The 23,082-nt window shown below is 36.6% G+C and overlaps 2 protein-coding genes across 2 annotated transcripts in view; both read right to left on the reverse strand.

Moving 5' to 3' along the window:
• The window catches only part of LOC126372720 (uncharacterized), a 209,089-nt gene extending 193,222 nt beyond the window's left edge, over positions 1-15,867 (reverse strand). Inside the window, exon 1 of the mRNA XM_050018575.1 lies at positions 15,548-15,867. The gene's annotated coding sequence lies outside the window, so the exon portion shown is untranslated. The remainder of the gene's footprint in view (positions 1-15,547) is intronic.
• Positions 1-23,082, reverse strand: part of LOC126372820 (brain protein I3-like) — a 503,203-nt gene that overhangs the window by 98,649 nt on the left and 381,472 nt on the right. The window lies entirely within an intron of this gene.

Consider the following 23,082-nt stretch of genomic DNA (forward strand, 5'->3'; position numbering starts at 1 on the left):
ATAATATTAGTATATATAAACGAATAAACGAATTGTGTAATATGTACGAGTATGTATATATATATAACAAACTACCAAAATTTTAAGAAGCCCACGACCTACTAAATTTTGAACACCGTGACCGACAACAAGCAAGTTAAATAGGTACCTAAGTATTTCTCACAACATCTACTTACACGAATTTCGTAAGGATAAGATGGTTAAGCGCAAAAGTTAACGCATGTAACAAGGTCGCCGGGACGCGGACGCATCAATTTCCATACAAATTACACTTTCAAAATGGCCGAAGCAATGCTATGGCTGTTTTAAAGCATTGTCTTTTGTGTGCTACCATAAGGCACCATTCACACGTATGTTAGCGACTGACATGTGTGAAATGTGATAGAGATTTGTGAAAATGTTACTTTACACATTCATTTTACAGAATAATACTACGTATGGAACGTCGTATGGAGCGGATGAAGGATAATAGGATTGCAAAAGCGGTATATAAGCGGTAGGGCTGGCAGAGGAAGACCGAGAAGGACTTACGATGACCAAATTGGAGATGTCCTTAGAAAAGGTTCAATACGATCTACTCTGAACCGGCGTGCGTGTATGAAGCGATTGATGAATGTGGAGGAAGCAAGAGAAGTGTGTCAGGATCGAAGCAAATGGAATTCTATAGTCTCTGCTTACCCCGGTGGGAAATAGGCGTGAGTTTATGTATGTATGTATGTATGGAACGTCAACTCTCCGCTCTCCACCAGCGGCTGGCCTAGTTATAAATTCAAACCCCCTCGGTCTTACTTTAGTCTTCAATCGTATGAGCGTTAGACGTCACACACACAGATGCGCGTATACGATAATGTCAATGTGTGGTGTCTGTGTAAAACGAGGTGTTTTGTATGAAGTGTCCGGGGTGTGCTATAGGTCTATGGTAGCAGGTAGCCATGTTCATTTCTTTTAGACATTGCTTCCTTTCTAACAAGAGGTGAATATCCAGGTTAAAATAATTACCACGAATAAGAATGCCTAGACCCCATTACAAACCATCTTCTTCTTCTATCGTGTGGGTTGTGAGGTGAATTACCAACCTCATAAACCCTGGTGTCAGGGTTATTATTGAGCCGCCAAAGGCCCCTGACATGGCTCATGTAACGACTACTTACTTACATCAGTAAGTAGTAACCGGGACCAACGACTTAACGTGCCAAACACAAACCATAGTCATAAATGCACTAGTGAATAAAATACATTTATCGAAACAATGACATATTTCATTACATTTTTCTAAAACCAAACGTCTTTAAAATCCTATTTAGTCATATATATTTTTATGTCATACACATTTTTGTTGCGTTTTATTATTCCACATTCACCATCCCACACTGAAACAACTTAGTGAACTAAAGCTTGTATGACTAATACAGTTCTCTCACTTTACGTTGTGCATACCAAAACAGCAAGATGGTTGACCCTATTCTGTAGTCTATATTTACCTGTTACCTTAAGTCGAAGGCTTAGTCATAATTACTTTATCTAGATGTTATTACATCTTTGATAGAGCAGTGAAACGCGTTGATATAAACAAGGGTTGTGTATTTTGAATTTTTGGATTACACTTGCTTAGTTTCCTCATCTAAAAATTACCTAAGAAATCACTTTACGTTTAAGAAAAGTAGTAACCCTGACACCAGGGTTGATGAGTTTGGTAATCCACCTCACAACGCACACGAGAGAAGAAGACCTACTTGACATTTGCTTGTTTGTGATACCCTATATAAGCAACCTCTTGCCCTAACAGGACTCCAATATGACGTATACGTCTGTATACGAAAAGACTGTACAATGGTGAAAGCCCACAGCTCTTCCAATTGTCCAGGCAAGTAGTAAAATTTCTTCTAAAGCAAATCTACAATAAGTCGTATCAAACAAAATACACAATGCAAGCTAGCTAGCTAGCTAGTTTCATAGTAGCCTGGAGAAGAGACATTCTACTCTGTTCGGGCACGTTCCAAATACTATCTAGTAATGTGGAATGAACTTCCCTCCAAAGTTTTGCCACGCTGTGATATGGGGTTTTTAAAAAAAGAGTGAAAAGGGCCATTCAAGGTCGGCAACGCACGCAAAACCCCGGGTGCTGCAAATGTCCATAGGCGGCGGTGCCAACTTACCAACAGGTGGCCCTGTCAAGTCATAAAAAAAGTCACTGCTACAATCTTTCCCCACTGGTGAAGAAAGAGCCCCTATTTTCCCTCTAACTCAACCTTATATTGGTGCTAATTCCTGTAAACACCATCTAATTTTATTTTAGGTTATATCTGTCATTTTCTTATCCGCCGAAAAGGAAAGGGACGGGTAATTGACAAGCATAAAATTTATGGAACACACGTCAATTTTAAGCACAAATCTAAAACAACCGTCTAAAAATTCGCCCGGGTTATTCATTTATTTACTCATTCTTCCTAAAATTAAGAGCTGTCAATCATCCGTCCCTTTCCTTTTCGACGGATATGAAACTGACGGATATAACTTAAAATAAAATTAAGCGGTGTCTGCAGGAATCGGGGCCAATGTACAGATAAAACTATTATAATATTATGTACACAGCCCTTTACTTCTCAAAGAGCAAGGCGATCGAAAGCAGTTGCATCACCCACCTTAGTCACGATTTTATCTGGGTTGCCATTTACTTGCATTAAATATGGATTTATGACGAATAAATTGACCGCTACCAAATATATTGTATACCTAACTATTATTATAATGTAATATTAGGTACTACATTTTATACATGATATGGGCGTGAAGACTATAGAGTTGAGTCTCTTGTTTTAAAATTACGCTATCGCCTTGTTTAGGTATTCATCATCTTCACTTTACTTTTATTTCTTTGTATAATCTACTAGTTTTACAAGTGTCTTAAGGCTATTCCTACTTTCTCGCGAAGCGACTGCCTGTCTGACCTTCCAACCCGCGCAGGGAAACCCAGCCCAATACAGATTAGGTCACATACCTCCGAAAATGCATTTCTCGGGAATGTGAGTTTCCTCACGATGTTTTCCTAATGTATACCATAGTTAATGCAAATATAAGTATATATTATTATTATATAATTATATATTTTTTTGCAATATTACAGTTTTTACGACGACAGATTTTTTTTATTTTAGTATCAAAACCATTTTTATTGCGGCTACTTAACAATTCAATTGCTATTTACTCTGTAAAATGGGTTGTCGAAATATTTTTTGACGCTAATATTAGATTGTCACGATTTTTTGCGTCCTTGTTATCATTTGCATTGCTTTATTGGTGTTTTAGTAAAAACTTAGTGTCAGCACGTATCAGTTAGCATGGCCTAGAAAGTTGAAACCTGATAGGTAGGTAATTGTTTTTAGCTGCATTGAATATTTTGACTCCATAGATATTCAAGATAAGCTAACGTAACAACAATATTAAAAATATATATTATAATATATGTAAGTATATTGTAAATATAACATTTTATAGCAAACTTAAGTCCTTGTTAACATTTATAGGTCAATATTTTTATATCGTGTGGGTTGTGAGGTGGATTACCAACCTCATCAACCCTGTTGTCAGGGTTGCTATTGAGCCGACAAAGTAACGACTACTTACATCAGTAAGTAGTAACCGGGACCAACGGCTTAACGAGTCTTCCGAAGCACGGATCAGTCTGTAATGTACAAACCAAACTAGAGATCACAAAGTATTTTTTGTGGTATGCCCGGAATTCCAACCCGGGACCTCCGAATCGTGAGCCCAACGCTCAACGACTGGACCATGGAGGTCGTTATAGGTGAATTATAGCCATCCATCTAACAATCTTGACCTGAGCAATCTGGGGTGACGTCACGTGGCCTAATCTGATGTGGACTCACCAAAAACGGTTATCACAACATTCGCGCCAACCTTTAGAACGGGTTTGGCTTGTCCAACGGTTTCCGAACGGTTCTGTACGAAATCGATTACATCTGACACTTTTTCCAGGTTTTGTAACAAGTTTTTGAACGTTAACCGTTTTAATGAATGTGATACTTCACTGGGTACAGTGTAATGGATAGGTCACCATCCATTCTTTATTTTGTGTGTGAATTTTTGATTTTCTTTTACGTTATCTCGGTGGCACATTTGTTGTAGAATGTAAAGCTACAAATAGGACGTCCTGTACCACTCAATTCGATCGTTAAAAAATGTATCCTAATGCAGCAAAATTGGGTACTTACTTACTGTTTACGTACCGAAATTACAAATTAAGCCCCTTCATTTGATATTCAACACTCGACCATTCGAAAATACAAATATTTTTCGTTCTCAGAGTATGTCCTCCAGAGGGCGCCACTGAATTTAGCATGACGTCATAAAGCCTATAACCACCGGACAATCAAGACGCTTCTAGTAACACCTCTTTTGTTAATTTCTGAAGTTAGAAGTTAGGTTGGAACAGACGTGCATACATAGCGGTCACACACATAACCCTTCTTTTTGCTTCGCCGCAGTCGGTTAACAAGTACTTACATTAACAAAATGTCCATACACCTGCCATTCAACGTGTATGTATAAAGTAAAAAAGTGGCCGGAAGTTCACAAGGCTACCTAACAAAGCGGATGTCATTTACGTGTACATTTTATTTTGACGTGAATTATTGTAGATTTGCCGCAAATGGCATTAACTGCTTGGGCGGACAAATGGGGAGCATGAGGACTCACACCCGGTACAAAATTTAAGACAACAGACCTGAGGGTACCCAGGTGGCTTATAGCACCTCGGCTCAGGACATCAGTGTTATATGTATGTATGAATGTATATACGTATAACCCTTGAGCTCTCTTCACTCCTCAGTTGTCTAGCCAAGTAGTTGCCTTCAAAAAAGTACCCTCCCTAACGTCTTATACATATCAAGACACGGTTTCGACTCAAATTATTAAATCTTCCCATCTTAACCGTCCCCTTAAACATAATATATAAACTCTCGACCATATCTTAAACAAGGGTACATTTATCGCAAGACGAACTACGTACCCATAACCCACTGAGGTTTCTGTTAGACCAACGTGGTAGGTGGTGCGCCGTAACGCCGTCTATAATGATATAAAGCCTTAGAAAACACCTAAAGAAACCAAGAAAGTTTAAAAATAACAGCGACAGTACACTGTTCCGGCATAGAACTCTCAATTTACGATTCCAAACACTACAAACCGTGTCTATATCCGTATACGTACTATTATAACTTAAGAAAAACTGAAGCGTGCGAGTCCTTAGACAATAGAAATACCGGCCCAGAGTTCAAACATATCTCTGGCTAGGAAGGCATGTAAAATGGCCTTTATTGTACTGGTTTTAAGATGAATAGTGCCGGAAAGGGTTTTTCAAGCAGGTGTCAGTGAATGCAGTGTAAATGGTAAACAATGAACAGTGGAACAAGAAATACGGAAACATTGGTTGTCGTTGGCTCTCGTTGTTTGAAGGAGACAACAATGGAGCTCTTTAGAACAATTAAAATAGACTTCTTGCTGTAATCAAACCGTTGCAAAGAGGGTATAATTGGCTTCGGTGATAATCTAGGTTTCTACAGGAAGATTGATTAGTCTGGATTATTCTGTAGTAGAACTTAATTAACATGAAACGAGTGCTTTGTGACACTCAGGGGACCGATGTTGGAGACGGTGTTAGCTCCGGTAAATAAAACTCCTTCGAGATGGTGTTAAAGTGGACTGTAAGGAATTAAAAAATTAAAGTCCGTTAAAATTTAAATGGCGTAAGTCCGTAATATTGCCAGAGCAAATAATATTACAGTAAAAAATATATGACTTTGATGTTGCCAACTGCTCTTCAGAAACTCTTGCAAAAACAACACTTTAAAAAGACAGATTAGTAAATTCTTCCATTCAAAACTAATGGTATCGTATGTAATAGAACATAAATAAATTAGCCAAGTTAATATTTTCAATATGATCAAAAATAATTATAAGAATTAATTTTTATTCACTTTAAAGACAACTTTGTGTGTACAAAAGTGAATAATCAATGTGGTTGTGTGAATTCTGAGATTTAATAGGGAAAAAAACTGTATTTTGTTTAAGAAACTTCTTTATTGTCGTCTTTATTTATTTTTTCGTTTTGTTTAAGAATCTCATTAAATCTTTGTTTTAAGTCATAGAGCAACAAGCGCAACAAGGTTCTTGGGCAAACTAGAATTTAATGGACATAAAGGTACAGATAGATATTACGCTCGTTTTCAAAATACTTAAATATTTTTTATAAGATTATGAACAAGACACTATAACATCAGACATTGAAAAAGTCGTATAAAAGATTTTATATCAAAAGTATAAAAGTTTTATGACAAGGTGGGATGTTTTATTGTATTATTAATAAAAAATGAATAAGGAAAAACTTCACGAATTCATGACTTTATAATGTTACTTCCAAACAACGTTATGAAAACCGTATGTGGAATTGTAGATTTATGCAATGCCGTATTCGATGCCACCCAGTTTGACAGGTCATGCAGCAAACAAAGTAAAAGTGCTACTACAAAAGAATCGCAAGTATTTTTTAGGGTTCCGAACATGAAATTTTAATAGAAGAAAGAGGTTGAAACGACCAAGTAAGCGCGAAACGCGCGCCATACAAGCATTGATAAAATTGCAGTCTCTCACATAAAATATAACATTGCCGGTAAAGTGGCTATGGATATGATAAGTAGTAGAGCTGTCGTAGTATCAGTTTGCAGGAGTAGTAGCAATCGAGAGTGGGGTTGAACCGGCGACAGCGGTTCTCATACAAAACGCGCGTTAGGGCCTTTCCATCCACTTTCTTCTATTCTGTGGTTTCAAACTCAAGAACCTAGACCCTGCAGATGGATGAATGATTTAGCAAAGATTTTATTTGTGGCCAAGTGTGGCATTTATAAACAAATTAAGCCCCTGATCTAATAAGGTAATATCCCAAACTCCGTGAGAATTTCTGACCAATTAATGATGATAAAATTAGACTATTTCGTAACACAAGTTTTGATTATTATTTTCGAGGCAACTCACATATTCATAGGGCCATTGTATAAAATAAACAATGCAGAACATAGCAATAAAGTGCGATTAGTTATATCTCCGACAATTCCATTGTATTCACGACAATTATATTTAAAAAAAAACAAGTTAATAGATGAAACAACAAATTTTAAGTACTTTGTATGTTGCAGATTGTCACACACATACGTAAACATAATTATTTTAGGTCAATTTGTAATATGAAGTTGACCAAGTTTTTTCTGGAAGTAATTATAACATAACATAAGTTCAGAAATTAAAATATATATCTCTGATAATCTGATTGTGCTTATGATAACAAAAACTACCGCTTTTACTTAGTATTTCGATATCTCAAAGCGACGTATTTGAATTGAGGTTTTAATCTAAAAATACTTAATTACATTGTGGTTTTATACCGGTGACGACATTTTACCGCATTTTTTTTTAAAGTCAATTCACCTTTTTCGTTTAAATGATAATAGTATCCAATCAGGAATATTTTTAAAATCAGGGGGGTTAAAATGGCCACATCGAAGCAATTCATCTAAGAAAGGATAATTGCAATTTGACATTTGCGCATATAAAAGTAAATGCGCAATGCAAACAAATGTCAAATAGCATTATTGCTTTCTTAGATCAATTGCTTCGATGTGGCCATTTTAACCCCCCTGGTCCAAACCCCGCACGTGTATTTGTTTGAACTGACTTCAAAATAGGAAGATTCTTTACTGTATGCTTCTGTCGCAAATATCTTAAGTATTCTACACAATAATAACTCAATCATTTAAAAAAAATGTGTATTCTATATTTAAATTGATAGATGCAAGAACCAATAGCATCGGTGAATGCAAGCGAGGTTGCCACGAGGTCGAAGCGAGGTCCGGCGCCGAACGGATTTCCAACTTTTATAGACCTCACGACTTCAAACCACCTTGAAACTGTTATACATTTATTGACTTCATGTTTCGCCTTGTTGTCTCGATTATGTGAAATCGATGACTTATTTGGAATTATTCTCGATTGCCGATTGTCGTTTCTTTTTTGAAATTTTGAGTTTGGAATGTTGTGGTATATCCTTGTATAGCCTTGTATCGATGCTGATTATGAAATTAAATTGTATTTTTAGGTCACGTCAAATTGATATTATTATTAATATAATTTAGGGTTGCAATTACGCAGAAATACTTATACTTAGTTTTAAAAATCAACGATTTAAAAACTTTAATATGCTTCATTTTTGCCCACTATGTAGAATTATTTTTGTACCATGACACCTAGACATTACTATTTTTTATTTTATTTACTTTACCAGATTGTATAGACTTGTTGATTCACATTGTCAACATTTCTCAATTGTTTGAAATAGACAATAAGGGTAAACACGATAGCTTAGATTAGAATGTTTTCTGCCGATATGCATGAATGAAACAAAACATGATAATATTTCACTCGTGTTTTAGTGTTTCATACAAAAACTCATTACAATGGATAGATTTGATGAATCGCGTTGTGACAGACAGGTGATCAACCCATCCGATATACGAGTAATTATAATTATGTATATCAATTGATTGTAATAATAAATTCCGGACTTGCACTACTGAGTTATTAATTTATCTTAAGCGCAGTTTTCACTAAAACAGTTGGCTCGACCATTAAAGACAGCGATACGGCACACCTATCACGTTGGTCAAACAGAAAGCTCGGTGATGTGTGGGTACGAAGCCCTTTTATTGTTAGTTTATCTTGCGATGAATGTACCTCTGACTACCCCAAATAGGATATAGTCATGAGCGTATTTGATAATAAATAAATATGTAGTGGACCGATGTCCTCGTCTGTCCTGTTAGAAAATACAGGACATAGCAGCTGAACGCATTTTAATTTGTTTATTTATTGCAACGTAGGAGGCAATAGCATTACGTTCAAGTACTCGTATCAAAGGATTATTTCTGCTTTGCGACCTTTATCCTCTCAAAATATCAAGTCTCAAAATAGCAAAGTCACTGTAAACAAAGCGCAAAAGATGCCAACAGACAGGCAAGGCTAGGGTTGTCACCTGTATTATAATAATAGTTCGCAAAAGTACTATAACTGTTTTAGCAAATCACTGCGCCAGTTTGCAATCAAATGCGCTTATTATAAATACTCCCTTTTTAATTTCTTCCTTTTATGTTTAATTTCTGACATTTGTCGAATGAAATGTATACTTAAGTTAAAATAAAAGGTGCCAACCCTAGGCAAGGCCTACTCGTCCACTCACCCACACCACACTGTACTGAGGGCACCTTAATTGGAGCAAGGAGGGCTTCGTTACCTCTCCTACGCTTTTAGTACCTTTATTGTGTGGAAACAGAGCAGACAATATAAGTACAATGATACCACAAGACAATGAACCAAACTATACGAAGAAAATCACTTAGAATGTATCATGATCTTTATTGTACAGGTCATAGAAGGCAAACGAGGGATTACGTAGGTGGTTGCCTATGTTTAAGGCGATAGAAAAACATAGCATAACTTAGCTTCACGCCCGTATCCCCGAAGGGATAGGCAGAGGTGTAATATTACACCCACTCTTCGCCAGCTGTAAAGCCCCACGTAATACGGGCACAAATCCACTGGAAACCACGCGATATCAATTATCTATGATCTAAACAAAGAAAAGGAAAAAGAAAGAAAGAAAAAACATTTACATTACGACAATTTACATCATAGAAGCCATCCCAATAAAACAAAACCCTTTATCGCATTGTCTTCTTAAAGGAAATAAAAAGATATCAATTATTTATCTATGAAAATATATCAAGAGCCTTACGAGCGTTATAACGCTCAGAACAAAACCGTTTTCTGTTTTTCACTCGCATAAAGAATCAAGTTATGTTGGCAGACCTTCAAAATAAAAACTTGGAGGAACTTTCAACACTCGATTCATTAAAAAAAGTGTCAGCAAACGTTATGGTACAAATACGTGTGAAAATTACTAAATCCGTGTTTTTTTACTTTGATCCAATTAGCGTTTGGCCGAGAGTCTTAAATTTTGTGTTGACATTGGGAGAACTTGTTGTTTCGCGTCCGATATCACCCTAGTGCGAAACCATAAAGAAAAAAACGCTTGTTTTTCTTTTTATTTTCGCACCCCGTGTCTTTGGGAACACGAGTAGATAGAGAACATTTTACATGGTTTGATAAATTGGTTGTTGAGGAGCTCGGTGGCGCAGCGGTAAACGCGCTCGGTCTGCGATTGTTGAAGTTAAGCAACTTTCGCAAAGGCCGGTCATAGGATGGGTGACCACAAAAAAAAAGTTTTCATTTCGAGCTCCTCCGTGCTTCGGAAGGACGTTAAGCCGTTGGTCCCGGCTGCATTAGCAGTCGTTAATAACCATCAATCCGCACTGGGCCCGCGTGATGGTTTAAGGCCCGATCTCCCTATCCATCCATAGGGAAGGCCCGTGCCCCAGCAGTGGGGACGTTAATGGGCTGACGATGATGATAAATTGGTTGTACTTATATTATAATGTGTGATACTATGTTATGTGTTAGTTATCTCAATTCCTATACCTACATAATTACAACATCCTCAGAAAAGGCAAACGTCTTTATATTTTTATTCAACGAACTTTAACGAAAAAAAGATTAAATCATAATACGAACGTTTATGACGTACGAGGAAAACAAAGTAAGTCAAAAAATCGTGAAAGATAAAGGGTGATGATATTTGATAAAAGTGAACAGGATGTAGGAAATTTACTGTACTGACCTAATAAGTTCTCCTTCACGCTTCGCTTAAAGGATTCCATGTTGTATGGAAGGAACACCTGAGTCTATTTTGTATTTAAGAATAGGTAGAAGCAGTAAAAGCTTCGTATGTAGCCAATCTAATGATTTCGCTGTAATGTTAATCGCAATCAAAGAATACAACAATTTTTCAACTGATTTGACATTTTAGACAAGGTTACGACATTATGTTTATTTTTGTGATTTTTCTCCTTTTTAGGATAGTTGCATTAATTGTGTGATTCACATAATGAATATATTAACATTTTAAAATTGGGTGTGTTTAGCTTTAGAAGAATTTTATTTACTTATTATTATATATTTTTAAGTATTTGAATCCATGCTTCGGTACGTTAAGCCGTTGGTCCCGGTTACTACTTACAGATGTAAGTAGTCGTTACATGAGTCATGTCAGGGGCGTTTGGCGACTCAATAATAACGCTGATACCAGGGTTGATGAGGTTGGTAATCCACCTCATTAATCCACACTTAAAAGTGACAACCTTCATCGTTTAGCAGTTGAACGTTGGGCTCACTATCCGGATGTCCCGCGTTCAAATTCCAGTATACATATCACAAAAATACTTGGTAGTCCCTAGTTGGATTAGAACATTGCTTGTTTGACCTACACCCTAGTATCTGGATACTATTGACTACTATTTATGTAAGGACTACATAACTGCTGTCCACCGAAGCACGGATCACCTTATTTTTAGACAATCGGGTAATCAACTCGCAAGTTAGTTCATCTTTTAAAAGAAAACACTAGCTGACTACACTCGTCTACAAAAGGGTTACGAGTTTCGAATCAAAAGTTTATGTACGTATAAACTTCAAGGCACTTTCATAAAATGATCAAAATAAACATAAAACCTTCACCTTAGAAGCCGTCCCCAAACCAAAAGTTTTAAGCGGCCAAGGGCGAAGAATTTCCGTGTTAACCCTATATACATTTTACACTATCTACCCCATACGTATCTTGTTATCAAGTGTTAAACAACCCTTGTTTACACTTTCATAAAATACCTCTGGTGATAATCCAGCCTTATTTTATGTTCGTAGCGTGATAAAACTTTGATAAACTAGACCGTAGTTGTTTTAGTCGTGTTTTGTAGACAATAATAGGCAGTTTATAAAGAGCGCCAGGCTTGATAACCCATTATTGTGGAAAAACCAACTTATAGACCGAGAAGATAGATACTTTTTGTATTTAGAATATCAATGAATTGATTTAGTACCTAACGATTACCGGATAACAGCCGAGCCAATTTGCGGCAAATCTACAAAAAGTCACGTCAAAAAAAGTCCGTAACGAAAGTATTTAAAAAAAATAGAGTTGAAGTTTAGGGTATAGCACCCACTCCTCTCTAGCTATGTTTAAGACTCATGTGATAGGAGGCGAACCTATTACCATATTAACAGGGAACAAATCCTGGAAACCACATAATTGGCGGGGAGAGGATGTATATTGTTTCATTATTAAAATCAACACGAATCCTAAAAGCAATCATTAACAATCATATTTGGTTTGCCTGTAAATCTTCTGTAGCACCTATAAATGCAACATATTAAATTTTTTGCCACTTTTTACATTTATCACTACTAGGGTTAAATTATTAATAAAAATCGACAAATGTGATTAATGTATCACTTTAACCTCGACTTTCTTTTCTTTCGATTAATAAACTTCAATTATTCACTCTTACCGTGACATATGTACTATACACCACTGCCTAAACCTTCAGACATCCAGGCGTGATGTGAGGTGTGATTCTTTAGAGTATAATGTGCTTTAAAATGGTGTCATTTAAAATTCGAAAAATCACAGTAAATACAACACCTTAACAATAATTAATTCCGTAGTATATTATATTTAGCTATCAGGTTCCGTATAAAAGACATCAACGCGCGAACGTTGTATTTGTCAACGAATATTTATAAACAAAAAACTCTTATAATCCTACATAAGATCTAAAATATAAGTAGGTATTTTGATTTGCTAAATACAGACTGGTACTGAATTTTCTTGTGATTATTCATTATTGATCATCGTCAATGAACAACTCAAACAAATTGAACAACAAAAGTTGTATTTTGTTTGTCAAATTTCTCAAAGAAACAGTTCTTCCAACAATGTCCAATGGTAAAGTACCTATTACCTATCATTCCATCATCTACCGTCGTCCATTGCAACAGTTGTGTGGAAAAATAAACGATTGTGGTTATAATAATGATAACCGTAGAATTTCGCAATACAGTGTCGTCATACCGCGTCATCGGAAATAAAGATAACTTTATTTCATGTTATTTTGAAAGAGCTTGTCTTTTATTTTAGGTAAGTAATGGCCCCGATTCCTGCAGACACCGCCTAATTTTATTTTAAGTTATATCCGTCATTTTCATATCCGTCGAAAAGGAAAGGGACGGATGATTCACAGCTCTTAATTTTAGGAAGAATGAGTAAATGAATGAATAACCCGGGCGAATCAAAAGGTACCTCGCTGGTATGCAATCCGTTTGACGTGCTGTCTACTTAACTGTGACGGGTTATTGACGGATGTAAAATTTTTAGACGGTTGAGATTTGTGCTTAAAATTGACGTGTGTTCCATTAATTTTATGCTTGTCGATTACCCGTCCCTTTCCTTTTCGGCGGATAAGAAAATGACAGATATAACTTAAAATAAAATTAGATGGTATTTACAGGAATTAGCACCAATATACGTATACTGGTAACTTAAGTCGGCTCCGCTTGGACATTTACCCTACCTTCGTAACTGAGTTTCCAGACTCAATAGTTAAACAGTGGGGTCGGCTTTTAAATAAATTCGATCTTACGACTGCAGAGTCGTGAAGAGTATAGACTCTTCTTGAAGATTTCTCCAAGTATATAAGTATTACGGTATGCAATTTTTTTCAGCAGTTCTCGAGATTAGTTCGAACATATGGAGGAAAAACAGAGAACATGTTAAAAATGTAACATAGTTATAAATGCTATGTAGTAGCTCGCGAGGGGTGCATATAAAATACATCTCTGCCTACCCCTTCGGGGAAACAGGCGTGACGTTATGCTGTTAAGATTTTAATGATATTAGGGTAATGGAAAAAGGAACAAATACTCTATTATACTGATAGCATACTGTAGTACCGGAATATAAAATAAGAAGAAACTTATCGAAAAATCACATTGTGCGCATGGCCCCATCGGCACTCTCTGTCAAATATAAAAATTGATTTTCGAATAACACTCCAGCTAGGATGATGTGCCTCAAAGAGGTCACATCATCTCATTACCTATCTAACATAATGTTTCAATGAGAATATGCAAATGCCCACATGTTACCAAACAAACTGTAACTTAATGAAAACATACTGTCATGCTAATTTAATCCATTTGCCGGCACCATTGTCTGTTGGTTGGTCCGTCACGGTTATAACTTTCATTTCGACATCCAAGAAGAATGATGAATCTGTTTTACGCAACGCCGTTTACAAATCAAAATTATCGAAACAAGTTATCTTCTCCGAGTTTGGGCTTTGTTTTATTTTCAAAAATGCTTGGATAAACTATTATTGGTTAAGTAAACGGACCCCATGACAACGGAATAACTCTAGGGACATGATAAATTGGATATAAACTATTTAAAAACGGATTTTTATAATCTGTACCAAATACCACCGTCCGTAGGCAGAACAAAGTGAAAATTAAATTGAAAAAAGTGACTCGAACGGGATTTGATCCCGCAACACAAAAACAATAGAACAAAAAAAAATTAGGTACACCACAATTTATAGTTATGGTGTTAGTATTCAATAAAAATGATGAACTGTATAGTTACCCATTGGTACTAAACTTAGTACATAACTACAAATTGTGATGTACCTAAGTAAATTTTTTTGTTAACTCCTTTAAACTTTATTGATAGACGGACTAGGATTTAATTGTATACAAAAATAATCAATGATGTTTTAGTTAAAGCAATAAAAATAGTCTTGTATGGCGCTAGGTCTCCAAAGAGACTGCACAAAAAACGACCTTTAGAAAACTTGTTTTTAGTTTTGTAAGAAAGTCTATGTCTGTGAACGAACCCGGCTCTATTGATCAACAAACCTCATTTCAAAAGGAAATTTATTCTAAACAGAAGGCGAGACACGACAACCGAACCCAGATGCGTCGAGTACCTACCTACCTCCTTTTCACCAAAACTATTGTATATTCCAAACGCAAACTCGCGCGTTCGCGGTTTTCCCTTACGGACAAGCGTCGAGACGCAGCAAAAAACTTTTCCCTCAATATTCATTACATTTTTGAATATTCAGCAAGTTTTTCAAACTAGTTCTAAATTAAGTTTCTCTGATAAATATCGCCGTGTATGTTAAACAGTCAATAAATCGATTAAAGAATATCATTAATCAGTTTTTTTACTTGTCAAAAGTGGTTTCGCCTAGTAGTCTGTAGGTTTAACATACTTGCGTTGTTTTGATGCTCAAAACCTGCATAATAATTTAATAATGTTATAACTACAAAATCTAAAAACAGTAAGTACTCGATTCCAAGTAGACTGGTAGGTACCTATATAAGGGAAACCAAAAACGGATAAGGAAATTGTAAAAAGGCTTCTTCATAAAGTTTTATATTCCTATTAGGCAGTTTCCGATAATCAAATCAGCCTCAAGTGGGGCTTTCACCGGATTATACAATAAGCATAACTGTAAACATCCGTTCTTACCTGTGCTTAGGCAAGTCCGTTAAAATTCTGGCACACTGTTGTAAAACACTAACACTTTTTTCGATTTTAGCGAGTCGATCGACCGTCGGATCGTACACCGTTATTCACGTCATATGTGTGTCAAATAACGAGAAAAAATCTCACAATCTCGACACTGGTTCTCGAAAATCTCGAAACTGTTTTTTCACTGCACTGTTTTTGGTCTCTTCTCACTCACTTCACAGCACTGAAATTTTTGGTTAGTGCTTTAGGTGCACTGTTAGTTGCGCGCGCGGCGGTTGTTTGTCGTAAGTTCGTGTCGGCGCATGCGTCCGTCTCGGCCTCTCTCTCTCGAGCGACTGGCGACTGGCGGCTTGCCCCTACCTTCACCTTCGCCGAGCGCCCGTTTCGCAACCAAAGCCTTCCTTGCAGAATACAAGTATCTTGTTGCATAGCAACTGTTTAAAAATGTTTACTGAAAACGCTATTCAGATTCGAACAAAGGTTTTAATGGAATAATACTTAGGTCTTCTAATGATATTTGGTGGTACATAGCTCATCTTGCGATGAATGGATCTCTAACTACCCCAATCGGGAATATAGCCGTGAGTTTATATTATGTTATTTTTTTCTTTTGAGACAAACTTTTTAATTATAATGACTAACGAATGACTAAACTCGGAAAACTCCAAAATAAAATTTCGATACTCAGAAAAAACATCTTAACCACTACACCTTAACCATACCTACATAGTTCCTTTTTATTTACCTATAGGAAGCACTTAAACCGTTTGTAGTGCTCATTTTACTATATTCAAGTATTTTTATACATTTTGTTAAATAAGTAGATAAGTAGGTACCAGGGAATACATATAGTATTAATATAGTTTGTTTGTTTCCATTTACGGTGAATGCTGTGTACGCATGTAATTGGCAAACATATATACCAAGTATTTCTTTCTACTTATAATGTTGTCTGTAAAAGTTTAATATGTATTGCTGTATGTGTACCTAAATAAATAAATAAATAAATAAATAAATAACGAAAATGCTCAATAGGAACTCGCCCCTAATTACATAGGACTTAAACATATGCTATACACACCCTGCCTAGCCCTTAGAGGGTACAGGCGAGTTTCTTTGTTATGTTACTTTGTTAAACTAAAAGAAGTAGATTTTCAACTCGCATATCTCGACAACCCGCATTCACTATGTATAGAAACGTGATCAAGCAGATCATACAATATAATGCTTATTACAACAGTTTTATTTTCTATCACGATCAATATATTAGCATAATGGTGAAATGGTGATGAAATCTTTCGAACTGCGTCAAATGACACGTACATAACAGAAAACGACGCGCCACGGAACAGTATATTATTGGGTTTTCATTAACGCTCGAATTGAGGTTACTCGTTGATGTCTTTTGTATGGGGATAAATTAATATATAGATAGCCAATGGCCCCGATTCCTGCAGACACATCCTAATTTTACTTTAAGTTATACCTGTCATTTTCTTATCCTCGGAAAAGGAAAGAGACGGATGATCGACAGTTAATCAAAATGTATGAATAACCCGGCCGATTAAAATAAGCATCTAGTTCATATGCAACCCGTTTGACGTGTGCTGTCAACTTAATTCTGTCGGTCATTGGCCAATATAAAATTTTCGAAAGTTTTTTTAAATTTCTACCTAAAATTGACGTGTGTTTCATAAATTTTATGCCTGTCGATTACCATTTAAGAAAATGACAGGTATAACTTAAAATAAAATTAGGATGTATTTGCAGGGCTACTGTGGTCCTGTGAGATTTTTGTATGGAGTATTAATGGTGAGACTGAGCTACGGAGTATTAGTGTAGTACTAGGAATAACAAAAAGTTAATTTTCTAAATTGACTCCACCGGGAATCGAACGCGGAGCCTCTAGTTTGACAGTCGAGAATTCTAACTATTACACTAAAGATATCATCATGTTTATGTTACATACGATGAAAATAATAAAATGAAGTATCATAGATTACGATGACGTGGAAAACATACATTATGTTCCGACTTCCACATCACAAAATACTTCCTATTTCAGTAGCTAATAGTGCTGGAAATTTCCCCCATTTTATTTCTAAGATGAAGTAGGACTCAGCGGATATTACGTACCAGATTGCATGCGAAATTATACCCCATCTCAGACTTCCACTAGTTGTTATTTAAATAGCTATTTATATAATATATATTACACTGCTCAACACTGTCTCTGTTTATGTAAACAAGCTGTGAAGGAATGTTGTTATGTATGTATGGAAATACTTTCCAATGCATAAACAACCTATAAGTATACACGTCCTAGCAATAGATGCAACTTGCAACCCTTTCCTCATTAGCCAAAGAGTAATATAACATAACATAGCACCACGCCTATATACCCACAGAAGTGTATAAGATACCCACAGAAGTGTATAAGATACACAGCGACTCCTCGACAGCTATGTATAAGTCCCATGTAATAGGGAGCAAGCCTATTGCCATTAACCGGGCACATATCCTGAGATCCATGGTGATACGAAATAGGATTCATCGTGGGACGGATGTGCCTCTAACTGACCCTATAAGGGACTTCTCAGGCTACGTTTCTCAAAACAATGTAGATGGCGCTGTAAAGAATTTCCTTTAACCTTCTAATTACATGGAAAACAGACATAAAATACTTATGCATCTTTTATCTTTGTTTTTAGGTATAAATGATGACTCTTTTTAAAGGTTTACCCAGACACAATTACATCGTCCACCCATTATTATTCTGATCAAATAAAGAGAAGTAAGTGTCATTCAAATAGCAAGCAACAATTTTATTTATATAATGCTTCTGCCATCACATTGTATATTTAAATAATTATGTACCCGAGTAATGAGAAAATAAGTAATTTTGACGTTAAATCCCATAGTAATTGAAAGTCCTTTGTTAAATTAAAACAGTTTACAGAATGATAGCTAGGCGCCAAGATGCCCACTACGATCATGCTTACATTATAAATAAGTAGGCAATCGTCTTATTCTAATGTCATTGCTTATAGGAAAGCATTTCCATACATACATAACAGCATTCCTTTACTCATATTTTCTTATATAAACGAAGAACCCGTAATGACGCTTGTTGATTGACATTTATCATTTATGTTTTTACGAAGCATGAGATGGATTGAAAATCCGTTGGTAAGTACTTTAAACAATTTATTGTACTTAAGCTTCTTCTTCTATCTTGTGGGTTGTGAGTTGAATTACCAACCTCATCAACCCTGGTCTCAGGGTTACTATTGAGCCGCCAAAGGCCCCTGACATGACTCATATAACGACTGCGTACTATCATGAGTCAGTAGTAACCAGGAATAACGACATAACGTGCCTTCCGAAGCACGGATCGTTTTACTTTCGGACAATCAGGTGATTAGCCTGTAATTTCCTAACCAAACTAGGGACCATAAAGTAATTTTTGTGATATGTCCTCACCGGGAATCGAACCCAGGACCTCCGGATCGTGAGCCCAACGCTCAACCACTGGACCACGGAGGCAGTAGTTAAGCTGAAAGCACATTACTATACTTCTGAATCTGAGAGCATTTTCAATTTCAAATTTCTTTTTCTGTTTTAAAGAATTATACTGTAGCTCGTTTTCCTTTTCCATTTTGTATACATATACATACATGGCAAGCACTTTATTATAATTTAGAAATATTGCACAACAAAGAGCAAGAAAGGCAACTGCTTACGGCTTTTGTTCCAAACATGACATTTTGTACGAAATTAAATGAATGGGGTATTCAAATTAAAAAATATCTTTATTCAGTAGGTAACATAGTTACACTTTGAATCGTCAATTTTTACATAACGAACGTCTCATCCGCCTAAAACTACTGCAGCTTCTCACAACCTGTATAGCCGGGGAAAAGAAGCTGCAAGAAAAACCTCGGCACAGGGCCCTAGACGTTCTTTAAAAAAATATAAAAATATTTGACTGGGTCAACGATAATTTTATAACGCCGTGACTAAAGACGTAATATGACGTCTCTGCTGTTACCTACAATTATTATATTATTCAATAACGTATAATAACGACCTCTGTGGTCCAGTGGTTGAGCGTTGGGCTCATGATCCGGAGGTCCCGGGTTCGGCTCCCGGTGGGGACATATCACAAAAATAACTTTGTGATCCCTAGTTTGGTTAGGACATTACTGGCTGATCACCAGATTGTCCGAAAGTAAGACGATCCGTGCTTCGGAAGGCACGTTAAGCCGTTGGTCGCGTTTACTACTTACTGATGTAAGTAAGTAGTCGTTACATGAGCCATGTCAGGGGCCTTTGGCGGCTCAATAGTAACCCTGACACCAGGGTTAATGAGGTTGGTACTCCACCTCACTACCCACACGATAGAAGAAGAAGATATGTAATAATGTTAATTTAATTAACGTCATTGCTATTATCAGGATATGTAAAAAGTAGGTCTCCACATAACATATAGACAATGGCCCCGATTCCTGCAGACACCTCCTAATTTTACTTTAAGTTATACCTGTCATTTTCTTATCCGCCGAAAAGGAAAGGGACGGATGATTGCCAGCTCTTAATTTTAGGAAGAATGAGTAAATGAATGAATAACCCGGGCGAATCAAAAAGGTATCTCGCTGGTATGCAAACCGTTTGAAGTGTGCTGTCAACTTAATTCTGTCGGGTTATTGGCCAATGTAACATTTTTAGACGGTTGTTTTAGATTTGTGCTTATATTAAATTGACGTGTGTTCCTTAAATTTTATGTAACACACGTCAATTTTATGCTTGTCGATTACCCGTCCCTTTCCTTTTCGGCGGATAAGAAAATGGCGTATATAACTTAAAATAAAATTAGATGGTATTTACAGGAATTAGCACCATTAAGACCTTAATATCATCGTAGCAATGATACAAATATGTTCTAACACACATGATTATGCTGTAACTACTAACCTCAACTGTTTATTTCACTTGGAAATAATTATCTTTTAGTAGAACAGATATAACGAGCGTTATAGAGACATTAAGAGAGTTTTGTAATTCTAACGTCGAATAAAACCACATGCAAAACCATGTTATATTCGTGTCGTGATAAGCTAGGGCTGATAATCATTTTTTTTAAACACCTTTCCAATAAAAAATATTATACAAGCGGTCACGAGTACTAATATGTATTCACTTTGAAACCATGTCAAATTAACTTTTTTGACAAATTAAACTGTAAGTCTCATTATATGTCAAATATGATAGTGCGACAAGGTTCTAAAGTGGGTACATGATATTGCTCATGACTGTACAGGTACTTAATAAGTATTTGACAGGCAAGCGAAATTGAATCCAATTTTCAAATAATTAGATTAAACTTTGCTTGGCTGTTAAATAACTTAAACTTGTATAAAATTATAAAATACTAACATAAAAAAAAAACAAATAAATACAACAAAAATAAAAATATATATTTCATTATTTAAGTAAAAATTAATACACGTTAAACGAGTTTATTGACTATCATATTTTCCCTAATAAAACTTTTCTATTCTATTGTATTTCATTCCATTCTATTATTATTGAGTATGAAAATGACAAAAATAGAAAATAGCAGAAGACAGCCCTATTACAGGCAATAAACAAAACGCGGAGATACATGGGCCCTTCTAGCGGATTGGTCACGCAAACGATGTTTACATAATGTAAAGTCTAGTGCAGTAGAGAGCTACCTATTATGGGATTTTAGAAATATGCGCATTCGAATTTGGAACACCAAAAGTTGTTTTTTTCATGCCTAGACAGGGATGACAATTAAATCTTATGCCTGGGTTGTATTCTTCCAGTAGCTTTCCAGTCGAACGGTTGAAACTAGAAACTGGAATAACGTGAACCAGCACTAGAATGCTGTGACCTTGGCATAAATCTGGAAGAAATAGTCACAGCCAGTTAATTTGAAAAATGATTGTTGCTGTGATTACATTTGTTGCGCATTTACATAAGCTCATAGTTTTATCCCGATTCGGGTAGTCAGAGGTACATCCATCGCTAGATGAACTACGTACACACACCTCACAGGGCTTTCTGTCAGACCATCATGATAGATAATAAATCATGATGATGATGATGATGTATTGCCATCTAAAATAGTCAAGCGAACTGTGTTAGTGAAAACTGCACTTATGATAACTTAATAACTCATTGGTGCCAGTTGGTGGTAACCCTGACACCAGGGTTGATGAGTTTGGTAATCCACCTCATAACCCACACGATAGAAGAAGATTGGTGCGAGTCCGGTTCGAACCCACGCTCCCCATTTGAGAAGCAAGTCGGTGAACCACTTTTGAAATTGAAACAAACGATTAAGTGTTTTTGTGTGGACCCGTGGTAGCCCAGTTTGTAGAACGCTTGCCTCTAACTTTGAGGTTGCAGTTTCGAATCCAGCACATGCCTAAAACGATGATTGTCGAATTTATTTTCGAATTCATGTTCGGATCATAAATGATTTATCACGTGCTCAGCGGTGAAGGAAAACATCGTGCGGAAACCCCTGGGAATGTTCTCGGGAATGTTCCCGAGAAATGCATTCGGAGGTATGTGACCTAACCTGTATTGGGCTGGGGTTTCTCTTCGCGGGTTGAAAGGTCAGACAGGCAGTCGCTTCTGTAAAAAACCGGACCTGTCAAAATAATCTTCAGGTTAGTTAAGCGGACCCTGTGAAAAGCGGGATAATGCTAGGGAGATGATGATAAAGTGTTATATCGAGTACATTTTTTTTTGACGTGACTTATTGTAGATTTGCCGCAAATGGCATTAACTATTTGGCCGGATATCTAGTACATACATACATACAGGAGTAAGCAGAGACTACGGAATTCCATTTGCATCCTTACACACCTCTTTGTCTAGTATTTTGTCACATAGTTGCTACAGTTTCAAGTCATTGACATCAACTGCGGTTATACTACACAGGTAACATGTCTAGCTTCTGTAGAACAAATAAAAAACCTATGGCATTACGAGCCCCTATTCGTGGTAAGATAAGCTATCTGCAATGCAAAGGTGTCATGGTGCATGGCTCATTTAAATATAACATTAACCCTTTCACGGGCAGAAACCATGGGTTCATAATAGATAGTATGACACCTTGGAATCGGAACGTCATTAGACGTTCTGTCCTTGCAAGTGTTAAAGAACTTTTGGAATCAGCTGTACAACGGCCTCTGTGGTCCAGTGGTTGAGCGTTGGACTCACGATCCGGAGGCCCCGGGTTCGAATCCCGGTGGGGAAATATATCACAAAATTCACTTTGTGATCCCTAGTTTGGTTAGGACATTACAGGCTGATCACCTGATTGTCCGAAAGTAAGATGATCCGTGCTTTGGAAGGCACGTTAAGCCGTTGGTCCCGGTTACTACTTACTGATGTAAGTAAGTAGTCGTTACATGAGCCATGTCAGGGGCCTTTGGCGGCTCAATAGTAACCCTGACACCAGGGTTGATGAGGCTAGTATTCCACCTCACAAC

Source organism: Pectinophora gossypiella, chromosome 14, assembly GCF_024362695.1.
Source record: "Pectinophora gossypiella chromosome 14, ilPecGoss1.1, whole genome shotgun sequence".
NCBI classification, from domain to species: Eukaryota; Metazoa; Arthropoda; class Insecta; order Lepidoptera; family Gelechiidae; genus Pectinophora; species Pectinophora gossypiella.